Raw genomic sequence first — 15,601 nt, forward strand, 5'->3', positions numbered from 1 at the left:
GACTGGCTGTTCCTGCATCCAGCTGGGTCATTGCTTTCCTCACTCTGAGAAATTTAAAGGAGCATCTGAATTTTACCTCTATCAGGCTGCTATTTGATGAGTTTAGAATGGAGAATAGAATAGGAGAAGGAAGAGTATTTCATTTCTGGTGTCTTTAACAAGCCCCTGGAAGACCTTTGAAGTATTCTTGAGAATTTTGTTTTTATTTCAACACTTTCAGTAACTTAGAAAAGCAATCTATCCATTTTTACCATGCTATTCTTTCTTCCACAGTCCTGAAAATCTGCCTTGTTTTCCTGAATGCTGGTAATCTAAATCTACTTCCATGTGGCTTTTAGATAGTCACTCGTCCTGCCACACTTTATGACCTTTATCTAAGCTAAACATACCTAGTTACTTCAACTTTTTAAACAATTATTTTATTTTTCAGATCTCTTCATCTCTTGGTTCTCCTGGATATATTCCAGTTGTCACAAAGCCCATTTTAAATTATGATGCCCAGAACTGAATATTAATAATATTGAGCATGTGTAGAGCCTTTATGCCAAACACAGAACTAAAATACTTTCTGTGCTCCTGTATCATTCAGTCTTCACAATAACCCAAGAGGAGGTTTTTTTTAATTGGCAAACGAAACAACATACAAACTCGAACATTCTTAACATATGAACATTCCATTCTTCGTATAAAATCAGTGACTCACAGTATCATCACATAGTAGTATATTCATCACCATGATCATTTTTTTAGAACATTTGCATCCCTCCAGAAAAAGAAATAAAAAGAAAAAAGGAAAAAAACTCACACCATATCTCTTACCTCTCCCTCTCATTGACCACTGGTATTTCCATCTAACCCAGTATATTTTAACCTTTTTAATCTTTAACCTTTGTTCCCTCTATTTTTTTTCTATACTACCACTCCCTTTCACTGATCATTAGTATTTCAGTCTATTCATTTTGTTCCCCCTATTATTTATTTCAAATTTTTAAAATTAATTTTTAAATTAAAAAATATGATGACAAGCACATTCTTAACATATGATCATTCCGTTTTACATATATAATCAGTAATTCACAGTATCATCGCATAGTTGCATATTCATCATCATCATCATCATCATTTCTTAGAACATCTGCATCAATTCAGAAAAAGCAATAAAAAGAAGACAGAAAAGAATTCATACATACCATACCCCTTACCCCTCCACTGACCACCAGCATTTCAGTCTACTGAATTTATTTTAACATTTGTTCCCTCTATTATTTATTTATTTTTAATCCATATTTTTTGCTCGTCTGTCCATACCATAGATAGAAGGAGCATCAGACACAAGGTTTTCACGATCACACAGTCACATTGAGACAGCTATATCTGTCTGAGACAGATATATACATTCATTTTCAAGAAATGTGGGTACTGGAACATAGCTCTACAGTTTCAGCCACTTCCCTCTAGCCTAATATACCTTAAACTAAAAAGGGGATATCTATATAATGTGTAAGAATAATCTCCAGGATAACCTTTCAGCCACTGATGCTTTATTTTGTCTCATTTCTCTCTTCTCCCTTTCGGTCAAGAACGTTTTCGCAATCCCTCAATGCTGAGTCCCAGCTCATTCTAAGATTTCTGTCCCATGTTGCCAGGGAGGTTTATACCACTGGGAGTCATGTCCCTCATAGAGATGGGGAGGGCAGTGAGTTTGCTTGCCGTGTTGGTTGAGAAAGATAGGCCACATCTGAGCAACAAAAGAGGTTCTCTGGGGGTGACCAAGAGGACGTTTTTGCCTGCATTTCATAGATGGGTGTTCTACACTTCAAAGAGGATTACATAACACACAGAAAGTAGTGAAGGCAAGTGTAAGATCCAGGTTTCTTTCCTGGACAGTGCTCTAAACATAGCTCTCAGGTTGAGTTCATTAAGTTCTTGTTCCCCCTTTATTCCAATCACTGTACTTCTGTTTTAACTGACCAAACTATAGCCTGTTTTTACAGCCTATGCTGTTGCATCTGTTGGAGTCTTAATATTATCCTATTTCTCTAGACTTAGGGAAAAAAAAGAACGGAATATGAAAAAAACATTGATAAACTTTTAATTGCCTGAATTTGTAATTTGTAAACCTTGCTACTATTGATTAAATCTTTGAACATTGAATACCAGCCTAAAAGTAACATTTTATATGTTGTTGACAGATCAGATAAGTATAAAGGAAAAAACCACTCATTATTTTATCATCCAGAGATAGCCATTGTTGGCCATGACATATTTCTTCCAGTACAGTGTTTTTTCATTAACAGTGTAATATTCCATCATATGGACGCATTTGTGCTTTTAACCATTCCTCTATTGCATAGTTGTTTCTAATTTGTCACGCTTATAAAGGAACGCCATTTAGTGCTTTGTCCTCCTTTTTTTGTTTTTAAGATTTTCTTAAGAGAGAGCCCTAGAAATGGAATTGTGGGCCAAAGGGAATTGCTCGCATTGAGGATGTGAGCATAACATAAATGTGATTCACTGTTCGTGATTTAGGTTCTTCTTATTTAAGGTCCCGTTTATGGAGCTGTGGGAATTGTACTCCTTGACTACTAGTTTAATCATAGTTAGGCCTTAAAATATTTTAAATGTGATTATAGTGTGAGTGCAGACATATTTGTTTTCTTTGCCATCTTATTATCCTCCCCTCATTTCCTACCATATATAGGCTAGGTTTTAGTTTGCTAAAATTGCCAGAATGCAAAATACCAGAAATGGAAAGGCTTTTTATTTTTTGGCGTGGGCAGTCTCTGGGAATTGAACCTGGGTCTCTGGCATGGCAGGTGAGAATTCTGCCACTGAGTCACCTTTGCACTGCCCTTGGAATTACTTTTATAAAGGGAATTTATTAAGTTGCAAATTTACAGTTCTAAGGCCATGAAAATGCCCAAGTTAAGGCACCAACAAGAGGTTACCTGCACTCAAAAAAGGCGGATGTCATCCAAAGCTTCTCTGTTAGCTGTGAATGTAAGTGGCTGGCATCTGTTGGAGTCATTGGCTTCTGAACATGTCTTTCAGCTGGGAAGGCACATGGCCATGTCTGCTAACTTTCTCTTCTCATTTCATAAGGCTTCCCTGGGGGCATTTTCCTTCTGCATCTCCAAAGGTCTCTGGCTGTGTGGGCTCTGGCTCTGAAGCTTATTTATTTATTTATTTAGTTTTAATTAAAAAAAATTTTTTTTTATTTCCTTAGTAAATGCAGTAGTCAGAATATAAATTTTGTAGCAAATAATATTTTTTTGCTTTGGTCTCACACAGAAGTTGAAGTTTTAAAATATGAATGACCATCTGTTTTCAACACCCTGCAGTATTGACATTCCTTTGTTCTTCCTCAGGCAAAAACATTTTTTAATTTGTACATTTAGTCACTGTCATTGTATACTCTAGGCATTCCTAGATTATACCATCTCAGTCTTTATCATATCCTTCTGGTTTCATATGTGCCCCAGCCCTCCTCCCTCTATCATTCTCACATTCAGCTTCATTCAGTGTACTTACATTGCTGTTCTACAGTCAGGTAGTATTGTGCTATCCATGTCTGAATTTTTACAATCAGTCCTGTTGCACAATCTGTATCACTTCAGCTCCAATTTCCCAATCTCTACCCTATTTCTGTCTCCTGATGGCCTCTGTACCTAACTGAAATTCTCCAAGTTCATTCATTAATGTTAATTCATACCAGTGAGACCATACAGTATTTGTCCTTTTGTTTCTGGCTTCTCTCACTCAGCATAATGCCCTCAAGGTCTGAAGCTTTTTCTAAAATGTTCCCTCTTAAAGGGCTCCAGTAAGCAGCTGTACCTTTAATGGGTGGAGAGACATTCCCTTGGAAACCACCTAATCAAAAGGTCCTACCGTAGTTGGGTGGGTCGCATTTCCACGGAAACAATAAAAAAGATCCCACCCAGCAATATTGAATGAGGATTAAAAGAATCTGGCTTTTCTAAGGTACACAACAATTTCATAGCAATCATAGGCAAAAATAACTGTTTTCTACCTACTTTTCCTCTTTATTTTGAAAAAAGGAAGTTTTTGTTGTTCAACTTATTTTCTGACTTTAAATAGAAATGGGAGATTTGGGACATGTGTATAGATTTCTAGCAGGTATCCAAAAATTCTATGTAAGGGTATCTTTTGAACCCTGGCATTTCCTGTGTTGGTTTCTTTCCTCTCCAAGTGGCTGCCCCATAAGGTTACTGAAAAATTTTAAAATTATCTTGTGATTGTGAAAATAAATGCTCATTGTATAAAATTGATATAATAGCAAATATATGATGTAGGCAGTGAAAGCCCTCTCATTTACAGTGCATGATTTTCCTAATATTTTAATGCATGATTTTCCTAATATTTTAATGCATATACATAAGCACTCTGTAAAGTAACAAAACATGAACTTTTTGGCAACTTGCCATTGACAATATATCTGAGACTTTGTTCCCTCTCCGTGGTTTTACTTTTTTTACTTTTTTATTTTTAAAGAAAATTTCCTTTTGGTGGATTTTTTTATTAGAGATATAAAATATAATTTATGTAGAACATTTGTTAGAACTGATGATAGCACATTTATATAACTGTACTATTAATTATAGTCCATAGTTTAACTTAGGATTCACTGTTTGCATAGTGTAGTTTCATAAATTTTTTTAAATTATATATTTTTTAATTTTTGAAAAAAAATTATATTCTAGTTTGCAAGCTGCTGGAATGTGAGATGCCAGAAACAGAATGGCTTTTTTTTTATCTTGGTCAGGCACCGGGAATCAAACTTGAGTCTCCTCTGCCTGCTTGAGCCACAGTGGCCCGCCCGAAACAGAATGGCTTTTAAGAAGGGGAATTTATTAAGTTGCAAGTTTACAGTTCTAAGGCCATGAAAATGTCCAAATTAAGGTACCAACAAGAGGCTTCCTTCACTCAAAAAAGTCCAGTGAAGTTCGGGGTTTCTCTTTCAGCTGGAAGGGCACATGATGACGTGTGGTACCTTCCTCTCCTGGCTTCTTGTTTCATGACACTCCCCCAGGGTTTTCTTTCTTTATCTCCAGAGGTCTCTGGCTGTGTAGACTCTGTTAGTTCTGGTGGCTCTACAGCTTTTTCCAAAATGGTTCCCTCTTAAAGGGCTCCAGTAAGCAACGCTTCCTTGAATGAGTAGAGGCTCATCTGCATGGAAAGCATCTAATCAAAAGTTACCACCCACAGTTGGGTGGGTTACATCTCCATGGAAACAGTAAAAATGGTACCACCCAGGAATATTGAATGAGAATTAAAGAACATGGCTTTTCTGGGGTACACAACAGATTAAAACCAGCACACCATACAATGTACTGCAATGTATACTAACATTTTCCCTTTAAACACAAGCAGATATATATTTCATTGCTGTTAATTACATTCACAGTGTTGTGCTACTGTCACCACCATCCATTACTAAAACTTTTCCATCATTACAAATAGGATCTCTGTACATTTTAACCTTTAATTTCTCATTTCATACCCCCACCCCATCTTTTGTTTTTAACTTTTAATTCCTTTAGGATAAATCCCTCGAAATAGAGTTTGTAGGTCAAAGGGTAACTGCATCATGCTTTCTTATTTTCTTTTAAACAAAATAATAATAATACTCAATATATAAATTTAAAATGTGAAAAGTACCCTACTTCCCCCCAAGTTCCACTGTTATGTTAATTTTTAGTTTTCTGTTCGTCACCGTAGACTTAATTTTTTTAAATGGACATATAATGCTGGTGTTCCAAATGAAACGTTTCTAAACAGTGCTACAGTGAACATCATTGTATGTTTGTAAGACAGTTTCTAAATAATCCGATTGCTGTGTCATATGGTCCATACATTTAAAACATTTATGAATTTTTCCAGGTTTGGGCTAGACCTTTGGTTTCCAGACTGAATTTTTTCTGCCATCACGTGATGGAATCTGGAGGTTTGGCAAAAAGTGAGAGATGAAAAAGGTTCACTAATTGGTAAAGAGAACTTTTACATTATTTAGCACCATGCATCTTTGCTCTGTACATTTTCTGTGGTAATAACAAGGAAAGCTTAGGATACAGCATTTAAATGACATGTTGAAGAACGGATAGGACTTTGCTGAATGGACAAGGATACTAATGCATTATAGATAGAAGTAGTTGTATTTGCAGCTGTAAAACCTTTGAAGATGGGGCTGGGTGACAGTGGGGGCTATAGTGCTTTCATATAGAGACTTGCTTGGATGTAAAACTGTCACAGAAGCTGTCCATTTAAAATCAAGGATTGCTTTACCCTTTAATCACATCGCTATATCTTACCTTCATCCTTCTAAATTAAAAAAAATAAATTGTCATATAAAGTTAGGTAGGCTAAGCTTCTCCACTACCTACATAAGCTTTACAAGAGCAAACCTCAAGATCAAGGGCTTGGCCTATTGATTTGGGTGTTCCTAATGTTTGACATAGTATCAGAAATTTCCCCAGTGGTAAAGTTTAATAGTTCCATATACTTTTCTCCCATTCTTCAAGACACTTTGCCAATATGTTTTGATTATTTGTTTAATATACAAGGATGTATCCAGGTATTACATTAAACTATATGGGATTAAAGGCCCTCATTCTTATTCTGGGTCTCCTGTGTTTGGATTGTTTAAATGATTTTCCCAGGTAGGTTGAGTTAGATTATGTGCTACAGAAATTTTAGGTTCTGAACAAAATAAACCTTTCTTCCTTTGGTCTTAAAGAGTAGATGAGGTCTTCCTGCCCCTCTGTCCTGAATTACCTTAATCCCGACCTGATCAGTTTAGTTCTTACCTCTAAATACCAAGCTATACATGTATAAAATAGCTTGTCAAAATCTAGAAATTTATCGCTTCTCGTCCTTTTGGCTAAGATCGTGTAGTATCTGTTCTTATCAGTTTAATATCTGATACGTCCTCTATCTGAGGAAAATATGCTAAATGGATTTTTGGAACTGGGGGTTGGAATAGAAGATTGCTTCATCCACTCCATGCATCGACTTGGTATTGCAGTACTTCCAGGAATGTGCACCCCCCTGGGGGAACAATAAATGTGTGAAAAATCAGGAAAAAAAATCTAGAAATAACAGTTACCACTCTGGATTAAATGTGACCTCTGTAAGAACTCCTCTAGGCCCCTGTTTTCTTAGAAGTGTTTTCTAAATGAGATCGTACAATAATTGCTCTTTTGTTTCTGGCCTCACCAAATGTCCCATGGTTTCATTCATGATGCTGCATGCCTCACAACTTCATTCCTTTTTTCTAGCAATACAATATACGATAATATGTATACACCATCGTTCACCAATTTAGTTCTCAGTCAGTGCATCCTTCAGCCATCTCCATTCATTGGGCATCATGTATAATGTCCAGAGTCATCAGTACATCAACACTCTCAATTTTAGATAATTTCACTTTTCAAAGAGAAAGATAACCAATAAACACAGCCTCACCAAATAGAAAATCTAAATCTCTGTTTAATTCTTGTCCCTCCCCCCATTATTTACCCCTGGTGTTGCTGTGGTACTGTTAATGTTTTTTGTTGTAAATATAGCTCTTAGCTTGCAATAGCGTTTTCCCCATACCACAAATTTATGCACTCTTTGTTCAAGATTCATACATTTGCAGTAGTTTATGGAAGAACTTATTTATATTTGTAGTGTCAATTGGCGGAACACAGTCTATACAATCCCTTTCCATCATGTTTACCTTCAATATGGTAATATTACCTCTAGTGAACTGCCTTCATTTGTATCTATTCCCTTACATTTAAGTTCAACCTCATTTAGCTAATTGTGTCATCTCAAGCTTCCATGTATCTCTAGATCCCTTATATTCTGTATTATAAGCCTCTGATTTTACCTTTACCATGATCATAAAAGTGGAATCATACAGTATCTATCCGGTTGTGTGTGGCTTATGTCACTCAGCATTATGTCCTCAAGGCTTATCTATCTTGTCATGTGCTTCAGGATGTCATTTCGTCTTACTGTTGCATAATATTCCATTGTATGTACATACCACATTTTGTTAATCTACTTGTCTGTTGATGGACACTTGGATTGTTTCCATCTTTTGGAGATTATGAATAATGTTAGTATGAACATCTGTGTTCAAATGTCTATTTGTGTCACTGTTGTCAGCACTGCTGTCAGCTCTTCTGACTATATAAAGTAGTGGTATTGCCAGGTCATAGGACAACTTGAGATTTAGTTTTCTGAGGAACCACCAGGCTGTCTTCTATAGTGGTTGTACCATTATACATTCCTAGCAACAGTGCGTAAGTGTCCCAATTTGTCCACATCCTCTCCAACATTTGTAGTTTCCTGTTTGTTTGATAGCAGCCGTTACTATAGGTGAGAGGTGGTATATCATTGTAATCTCAATCTGTATTTCCCTTATAGCTGATGAGAATGAGCATCTCTTCTTGTGTTTTTTAGCCATCTGTTTTTGCTTTTCATTAAAATGTCTATTCATATTATTAGCCCACTTTATAATTTGGTTGTTTGTTCTATTGTTGTTGAATTGTATGCCTTCTTTATGTATACACGATATCAAATCTTTATCCGATGTGTGATTTCCAAATATTTTCTCTCACTGAGTTGGCTGCCTCTTTACCTTTTTGACAAGGTCTTTTGAGATGCGGAAGTATCTGATTTTGAGGAGTTCACATTTATCTGTTTTTTTCTCTTGTTGCACGTGCTTCAGGTGTAAAGTTTGGGAAGCTACCTCCTGTTATTGGTCTTGAAGATGTTTCCCTATATTTTCTTCTAGGAGCTTTATGGTACTGGTTCTCATGTTTTTAGGTGTTTGATCCAGTTTGAGTTAATTTTTATATAAGGTGTAAGGTCAGGGTCTTCCTTCATTCTTTTGGTTATGGATAGCCAATTCTCCCATGCCCATTTATTGAAAATACTGTTTCTCCCAGTTCAGTGGATTTGGGGGCTTTGTTGAAGATCAGTTGACCATAGATTTTGTAGTCTATTTCTGTACTCTTTATTAAATTCCATTGGTCAGTGCTTCTGTGTTTGTGCCAGTACCATGCTGTTTTGACCACTGTGGCTTTATAATAAGTTTTAAAATCAGGAAGTGTTAATTCTCCCACTTTGTTCTTTTTTATAGGATGCTTTTAGCTATTCCAGGTTTCTTTCCCTTCCAGATGAATTTGGTAACTAACTTTTCCAAGTCTTCAAAGTAGGTTGTTGGAATTTTGATTGGTACTGTGTTGAATCTGTAGATGAATTTGGGTAGAATTGACATCTTAACTACATTTAACCTTTTGTCCATGAGCATGGAATGTCTTTCCACCTATTTAGGTCTTCTGTGATTTCTTTTAGGAATGTTATGTAGTTTTCTGTATACAAGTCCTTTATGTCCCTAGTTAAGTTCATTCCTAAATACTTGATTCTTTTAGTTGCTACTTTGAATGGGATTATTTTTTCAATTGACTTCTTAGTTACATCATTGCTTTTATATAGAAACCTTACTCATTTTGCATATTAGTTTTATATCCAGCAACCTTGCTGGATTTATTAGCTCAAGTAGCTTTGTTGTAGATTTCTCAGAATTTTCTAAGTATAGTATCATGTCATCTGCAAATAATGAAAGTTTTACTTTCTCTTTTCCAATTTAGATGCCTTTTATTTCTTTATCCTCCCTGATTGCTCTAGCTAGAACTTCTAGTACAATGTTGAATAATAGCAGTAACAAAGGGTATCCTTGTCTCGTCTCTGATCTTAGTGGGAAAGGTTTTAGTCTCTCACCGCTGATCACAGTGGTGTTTAATGGTTTTTCACATGTCCTTTATCATTTTGAGGAAATTGCCTTTGATTCCTACCTTTTGCAGTGTTTTTATGAGGAAAGGATGCTGAGTTTTGTTGAATACTCTTTCAGCATCCGTTGAGATGATCATGTGATTTTTGCCTTTCTATTTTTTAATGTGCTGCGCATTATGTGGATTGTGTTGAACCATCCTTGCATTCCTGGTATAAACCCCTCTTGATCGTGGTGTATAATTCTTTTAATGTGTTGTTGGATTCTATTTGTTAGTGATATTTTGAGAATCTTTGCATCTATGTTCATTAAGGATATTAGCCTGTAGTTTTCCTTTCTTGTAGCATCTTTACTTGACTTTGGTATTAAAGTGATGTTAGCTTCATAAAATGACGTAAGTAGTGTTCGTTTTCCTCAATTTTTTTGAAAAGTTTGAGGAGAATAAGTGCAGTTCTTTTTGGAATGTTTTATAAAATTCCCCTGTGAAGCCATGTGGCCCTGGGCTTTTCTTTGTAGGAAGACTTTTGATGACTGATTGAATCTCTTTAATTGTGATTGGTTTGTTGAGATCTTCTATTTCTTAAGTCATTGTAGCTTGTTCATGTGTTCCTAGGAATTTGTCCATTTCATCTAAGTTTCTAGTTTGTTGGCGTATAGTTGTTCATAGTATCCTCATATGATTATTTTTTCTTTATTTGTTCAGAGTGGTGGTAATGACCCCCCACTCATTTCTGATTTTATTTGTGTCCTCTTTTTTTCTTAGTTGGCCTTGATTTTTTTCTATTGTTCTTTTGTTCTCCCATTCATTTAACTCTGCTTTAATCTTTCATATTTTTCTTCTTGTATTTGCTTTGAGGTTAGTTTGCTGTTCTTTCTCAAGTTCCTCCAGGTGAGCAGTTAAGTCCTCAATTTTTGCTCTTATTTAATTTAGGCATTTAGGGCAATAAATTTCCCTCTCAGCACAGCCTTTGCTGCCTTCCACAAGTTCTGATATGTTATATTTTCATTTGTCTCCAGTTAGCTACCGATTTCTCTAACAATTTATTCTTTGACCCACTGGTTGTTTTAGCGTGTGTTATTTAACACCATATATTTGTGAAAGTTCTCAGTCTTTGGTGGTTATTGAGATCCAACTTCATCCCATTGTGATCAGAGAAAGTTCATTGAATAATTTCAGTGTTAAATTTATAAAGACCCGTTTTGTGCCCCAGCATATGATCTATCTTGGAGAATGTTCCATGAGCACTAGAGAAGAATGTATATCCTGGTGTTTTGGGATGTAATGACCTATAAATATCTGTTAGGTCTGATTCATTCAATAAATTAGATTCTCTATTTCCTTGTTGATCCTTTGTCTGATTGTTCTGTCTATAGAGGAGAGTGATATAAGAGAGTCTCTTACTATTATTGTTAAAATGTCTGTCACTACCTTCAGTTTTGCCAGTGTTTGTCTCATGTACTTTAAGCTCCTTGATTTATGATTGCTATTTCTTCTTGGCGAATTGATCCTTTTATTAATATATAGCGTTCTTCTTTGTCTCTTATGTCTTTATATTTAAAGTCCATTTTATCTGATATTAGTACAGCTTTCTTTTGGTTACAGCTTGCATGGAACATCCTTTTCCATCCTTTCACTTTCAGTCTATTTTTGTCCTTGTGTCTAAGATGAGTCTCTTGTAAGCAGCGTATGGCTGTATTATATTTCTTAATCCATTCTACCAACCTGTATCTTTTAATTGGTAAGTTCAGTCCATTAACATTCAAAGTTATTCTTGTAAAGGAAATTATTACTGTAAAGGTGTTTCCTGAGTCCACCATCTTATCCTTTGGATTTCCCTTTTATCCTTCAAGTAACCCTTAGTGGTACTCTTCAATTCTGTGCCCTCCTCCAGACCTTCCTCTCCTGTTTTTTCTTTTTGTTTCATCTCGCAGTAATCCCTTTAGTGTTTCTTGTAGGGCCTATCTCTTGTTGACAAATTCTTTCAGGATATCTTTCTGTGCATATCTTAATTTCTCACTCAGTTTTGAAGGACAATTTGGCTGGGTATAGAATTCTTGGCTAGAAGTTTTTCCCTTTCAGGATCTTAAATATATCATAACACTGCCTTCTTGCCTCCATAGTGCCAGTTGAGTAGGGTAAACTCAGTCTTAAGTGGTTTCTCTTGTATGTAGTAGATTGTTTTTCTCTTGCTGCTTTTAGGATTTTCTGCCTCTATTCAACATTTGACAGACTGATTAGTATGTGTCTTGGGGAAGGCCTATTTGGATTTATTCTATTTGGAGTTCATTGGGCTTCTTTGATTTGTGTATTTATGTCCTTTATAGGGGTTGGGAAGTTTTTCCCATCATCTCCTCAGCTAATCTTCCTAGCCTTTTATTCTTCTGTTCTCCTTCTGGGACACCAATGATTCTATCCATCACTTCCCTGAGATCCAATTCAAATTTTTTCATCTTTTTTTACCATTTGCTCTTTTTTTGTATTTAAAATCAGTTATGCTGTTGTTTAGTTTACATATTCTTTCTTCTGCCTTTTCAGATCTGTTGCTATGTGTCTGTAGTATATTTTTATTTGGTCTACAACATTTTTTATCTTTGGTATCTGCTATTTTTCTGTTCTTCAAATTTCCTCTATATACTGTTCTAGTGTCTTCTTCTTTTATTGTTTCTTTATTGTGAAATATGGCATATATATACAAAAAAGCAAGAAATTTCCAGGTACATTTTAACAAGAAGTTATAGAGCAGATTTTAAAGTTTGGTATGGTTACTATTTCAGAAGTCTTTGGTTTTTCCTTATAGCTGCTCTAAGGTACTGGAGACCAAAAGAAATACCAATATAATGTTTCAGGAATCATAATCATTTGTTAACCCTACCTTCTCTGTATAACTCCATCATCATCTTTGATTTTTTCCCTACTTTCTAGGTGTATTTGGACTATGCCCATTCAAATATTTTCGTGTTGGAAGGGGCTCCCAATGATATGGGATAGGGAGATGGAGCTAGTTGATATTCTGGAGAGGCTGGCCCCTCTGTATTTCAGGATTTTTCTGTTCCAGGGACCTATCTGGAGGTTGTGGATTTCTGGAAAGTTACTCTAGTGCATGAAACCTTTGTAGAATCTTATATAATGCCCTAGGTATTCTTTAGGGTTGGCAAGAGTTCTTCAGGTGTCTTATTGATCTCCTTGTGTCATTAGTCATCACATTGATTTTTTTTTTTTTCCGAATATCTTTGATTAGTTGTTCCAAGATCTGTGTCTGCTCCAGACTTTTAATTTGGTCATTAGGCTGGCATACATCTTTCTGCAAGTTGATATGCTTAGTGATTTTCTGTTGTCTTTGAGGTATGTAAATATCTTGATAGGGTAACTTTGGAAGTTAATTTCCTTCAGTAGTCTAAAGCTTTGTATTTGCCAGAAGAATGTGCAGCAGTATGCAGGTGTGGGGTAGGGCACAACAGTGTGGTGACGGGTTGCCCTGCAGATATAGGCATGGGTTGGGGACACTGTGCTGGTGCCTGTGATAGTGGGGTGCAGGGCACTGGGTTGTGGAGGTGCATTAAGGGGGCCATTGGGCTGGGGCGCAAGAGCCGGGTGCTGAGTGGTAGTGCACAGCAGGAGGCGATAGGGAGGTCAGTGAGAATGCATGGCGATTGGTATGCAGTCAGGATGTAATTGTGCATTGGGGTCATTGCCATCAGGGTGTAGGGTACATGGCACAGGTAGGTCAGGGTACAGGTATGTCCTTGCACAGTGGGGAGGGGTCCAGGGGAACTGGGTTGCGGGTACCTGAGTGTGTAGGGGCAGGACACACAGGTTGCTGGAGTTACGGTACATTCATTAGGGCCAGGTGAAGTCGGGTTGGGCCCTGTTTTGGGTGTGCAGGTGCAGCGAAGTGGTGTTGGGGCAGGGGTGTACATGTTTGAAGGGCAAGGACTATGTGGCACAGATGTGCACCTGAGCACCTGGCAGGTGTGGGAGCAGGGTGCTTGTGTCAGGGTGGTTGGGGCAAGGTTGTGCACTTCTGCGCGGTAGGGGGTTGGAGTGTAGGGATTGGTACAGGGAATTGTGAGTGCCTGGTGGAGAGAATGTGGTTACATCCTTGTGTGGGTCTGGGGGGCTCAGGCGGCATGGGCTGGGGGCGTTTGTGGCCTAGATGCACAGGTGAGCACTTGCCCAGATGTGTGCGTGGTAGGGGTGCAGGCTGTGTATACACAGATGTGGTGCTGCTGGATGCTAACATACACGTGCATAGAGCTCATGGGAGGTGGGGCAGGGTTGCACGACTGTATGGACTGGTGAATATGGCCAGGGCATGAATGGTGAGTACCCATAGCCTGGATGCATAGGCGACTGCCTGCAGGGTGGAGTAGGGGAAGGTTGAGTGGCTGCGTATGAGCATGTGGGTTTCAGAAGGGGCTGGGTGATAATGTGCGTCTGCTCGGGAGAGGTGTGTTGAACTGGGGCAGGCGTCTGTGTATGCCTGTGCACATGTGGAAGGGTGGGTGGGTGATGAGCTTCAGGTGCATGGGTGCGGGGACTGGGCAGTGAGAGTAGTGCATTCAGTGCTGCTTGGCTTACTTCCTTGTCTCTGTCTTCTTGTCCGTGCACTCCTGAGGGCTCCCAGCTTCTGTTTCCAAAGGGAAGTTTTAGGCTGTTGTGCAGTAGGTGATGGTCTCCAGTTCTCTGCGTCTCAAATCTTCAGCTTTTGCAACCAGGGCCTACCTGTGTGGTGTAGAAGAGCCTCCCAGGTTGCTTACACACTAGAATCACTGTCCTAGTCCCCTCTTCTAGTTGTTCCTTGGAGCAGGTGTGAACTTGACCCATCCTATTCTGCCATGTCTAAAGTTGTTTTTATTATTAAAAATAGTCTATAATTCCTCCACCCTGCCATATAGATATAACTACTAAAATATTGATTCCCAGTTTTTTCTGTTTGCTTCTATGCAGTCTGATTTTCAACACAAATGTGATCATACTCGTGTAAGTTTTTCAACTTCACTTTTCCTGTATTTTAAAATTAAACTGTTTCTTGCCTGCAATGCAGGGGACCTGGGTTCGATTCCTGGAACCTGCACATGCCACCCAAAATATATATATATATATATATTATTCTTAGGCTGAGTAGTATTCTGTCTTATAATTTAATAATTATTTAACCTTGTACCGTTGTTGAACATTTAGATTTTTTCAATTTTTTTCTGCTATGAATGAAACAAGTGAGCAAGAAATTATAATGTCCTTTTCCAGTAGAAAAAGAGTTATCTTTGATTCTGTAGGTCAGGTTTCCCAGTTAAGTGCATTTATATTTCTTTTTCTGTGACACTTATGACAGTTGGAATTAATTATCTGTTTAATTATTTCTCTCTTCAGACAGACTGTGTTATATGAGGGCAGATTTTGTTTATTTTAATCACAGCAATATAAGCAATAGTAGGTATAGTAGGCTCAATACATTTCTTAAATCAGTGAATAATAATTAAATGTAAAGCCTATTCGTTTATTATAAAATAATCATTCTGCTGCAACCTATTTTGAAAGCTCTTAAAAGAATCTGCTTCTATAGCAGTGCTTATTAAAGATTTTTTTATTAGATGAGGGGGAGAAAATCCCACAGGATTCAAGCTTTGATAATTATAGGACTTAAAATAGAAGAATCTGCCCCTACCCAACACAAATAAAGCCCTTACTCTCACCACGTTAAAATGCAGTTTAGCTTCCAGTTTCAGAGCTATGGAAACTGCGGCCCTCGGAGGGGAAAACTTGCTCAAAGCTTGTTGTGGGTAGAGCCTTGGACCAAC

General features: G+C 37.4%; 1 protein-coding gene and 1 non-coding gene across 3 annotated transcripts in view; both read left to right on the plus strand.

The window, feature by feature from the left end:
* RCOR1 (REST corepressor 1) overlaps positions 1-15,601 on the plus strand; it is a 147,771-nt gene that overhangs the window by 72,624 nt on the left and 59,546 nt on the right. The window lies entirely within an intron of this gene.
* Positions 6,879-7,066, plus strand: LOC143652838 (U2 spliceosomal RNA). The gene has a single exon (XR_013160892.1). It is a non-coding gene; the product is annotated as a U2 spliceosomal RNA (small nuclear RNA).

This window comes from Tamandua tetradactyla, chromosome 12 (assembly GCF_023851605.1).
Source record: "Tamandua tetradactyla isolate mTamTet1 chromosome 12, mTamTet1.pri, whole genome shotgun sequence".
Lineage (NCBI taxonomy): Eukaryota > Metazoa > Chordata > Mammalia > Pilosa > Myrmecophagidae > Tamandua > Tamandua tetradactyla.